A 2,834-nucleotide genomic window follows, 5' to 3' on the forward strand; every position below is an offset into this window, starting at 1 on the left:
CCCCCCCTCCCGTGTGGCCATTAGCATGAGGATCAGCCGGATCGCAGGAAAAGATGGGCTTGGTAAGAGATGAGTCATCACTTTCACTGAGCGAACAAGGTCTTGGGTGAAGGGATAAAAACCTTTAAGAGAGAAGCATGAAAGATTAGCAGATAGTGAGACTGGGTAAAATGGATATAATTTACATCAAGTGTTGTGTGTAATTTGTGACGTAGTTTCCTCAAAGAAATAATTAAACATTTTAGGAAATCTCTTTCCATTTAGAGTTAGATGAGAAGATTTATACCACTGAGACAATTAGCTTAGCATAAAGACTGGAAGCAGGGGGAGAAAGCTAGCCTGGCTCTCTCCAAAGTTCAAAAAAGATTTGGCTGTAGGTACTGGTGCTGCTTTGAGCTAAATGCTAACACTGCATTGCTAGTGGATGCTAATAAGGAAAAAACACTTTATGGCCAAAGTACAGTTAATGTTGAAACACTACACTACATGTAAGGTTCTGATGTTTCATTAGGGGTCATTCAGTTTGGTAATCCTATAATTATCATAAATACATTATGTCACATCTTTTCCTTTAAGACATTCCTTCAATTTTCATGTATTCTGGGATTTTACACTTAAAATGTTTAAATACAGTGCATACCACTTCTATTGATCATGGTTACAGAATCATCCCTACGCAAATGCTGTTTAAATAATTAGCTTACAGTAATCAAGTGGCCTGATTAGAGTGTCTTTTCACACATGATGACATGTGGGGGAAAAAAAGTAAAACTGTTGAAGCCTCAGGCTTTTGGGACTTTGACAGTGTGTAATTATCGTCCTGCTCTCTCACAGCAGCAGGTACTTTACATAAGTGGAGTTAATGCTTTCACGCTGACCATTCAGACCAGGCTTAGTGCAGGAGAGGGCCACAGTTATTTTATCTTTAAGTCAGTAAATAGCAGAGCTGTAAATTTTTATTACTTTATAGTCGTGTTTTAAATATACAAATGTCAGTTAGAACATAATCTGCCAGAGAAATCAAAAAAGGAGAGTTATAAATACTGAAAAGTAAGTCAGGAACCAAATGACTTTTGTCATTATCAATCTAGGTACTTCAGTTTGTGTGTTTGTAGATGAGTTGTATTTGTTTTAGAGTGAGAATGCATAGAAGAAATAGAACAAGGAGAAATAACACGTTCTTCCTCTTACAAACAATGGAAAATAATAAAATAAAAAGCAATATAAAACTGCTTAGTTGAACGTACTCAGGGTTGTTTGCAGCTACTGCCTTGCTTGGTCTGGTATAAGCAGTAGCTCATGGTGGCTAATGTTAGCTAATGAATTAAGTTGAAGACTTAAAGAGGTACATATCTATAGTCAGTGTATTAGGTGCAGTAGAGTCAGATCATCGCTCAGTTTGGAGAAGCAACAGGAGCACCAGCACAGAAGCTGAGCGATGTTCTGCTGTGCACAGCGACAGCAAAAATACATATTTTAGCCACTTAAAAACATGTCCACAGAGAAAAGCCAACATCAGTTTAAGTGTTCGCTTTATTTTGAATATTTTAACCACTTTATCTCTCCATCAAACAGCCCTCTCCTTTTGAACTACATTTTCTCAACCATTGAACTACCGTATTCCTACGCACGAGCACACCTATGCTTAGCTCTTTCTGACTCAAACAGCTGATCTGCAGAGTAATATGGTGTGCACCATAAAACGTCATTCAGTTTTCATCCATTTCACAGAGTAAATGTTAGTTAGCTACAGATCAGTCTTAAAATTGAATGGTTGCAGACCAAAAAAGAGAAGCCTGCTTTTGTCCATTTCTGTTTGAAGTCAAGAATCTGTTGTTGTAAAAAATTCACCTTGGATTTCGAGAGGTAACTGCTGAGTCGGGTGCACCGTTCATGCACCTCCTGAGCCACAGTCACCCTTTATTTCAAGTGTCCAGTTCGGCCACATGAACACAGGGAGAACAGGTAAACTCCACACAGAACTGGGTCAGGTTTGAGCCCAGGACTGTGAGGCAACAGTGGTAAATCACTAACCCACCATGCATCCTGCGCTTCACTTCTCAGTACGAATATAACTGTTTCTATGTCTCGCAGCCAAAACACCTCTGGGAAGCCCTTTTTATTCCACACTTGTGTTGACATATAGCACTTATTTCATATTAGGACTATCTATACAGCAAAGATACTACATCCAAACATGACTGCGGATGGGCCACACTCCAAGAAATGAAGTGTGAAAATGACAGATTGCTGTTTTACGAGAGGTTTATCTGCCAGATTATTTCTTAGTTGCAACCAGTAACTTCCTGGAGTCTGTTTGCCAGCAACATCCAGACGTGATCTGAAACTGTCTGATCCCACTGTTATGAGTTCTGCCTGAATTTAAACCTTTCATTAACATGCGTTTTCCCCACAGATCGCATGTTAATGTCAGGAGCAACACCTGTTAGGCTTCAGAGAGAGTCAGCAGGGAATTGAAGTTCAGGTGTGTGAATATTGTCGTGTTGTGTGTACTGTAAGTCTTAACCACACGTCCCTGGTGAAGAACAGAAAATTGACAGAGATTCCTCCATTTATTTTAAACTGCATTTGCTGTTACTGATGATATCATCAAAGGTCAAGCTCCAGCTCAATAACTTGTGTGTAAAGATGGACAATGCATCTCCACTTCCTCCACCTGTGCAACAATGAAGCCAATGTATCCTGGATACAGGCGCTGCCATCTTGCTGTGGTGACTTTGGAAGTTGGAAGTCTGTGCAGTGTTAATCAGGGAGTGGAGCCAAGACATCGAATTCTCGCCCATGACCCATCTAACCAATCGTCAATCACGGCT

The sequence above is a fragment of the Seriola lalandi genome, unplaced genomic scaffold (assembly GCF_002814215.2).
Source record: "Seriola lalandi dorsalis isolate HSWRI2012SDOR001 ecotype SW California unplaced genomic scaffold, Sedor1 jcf7180002054748, whole genome shotgun sequence".
Lineage (NCBI taxonomy): Eukaryota > Metazoa > Chordata > Actinopteri > Carangiformes > Carangidae > Seriola > Seriola lalandi.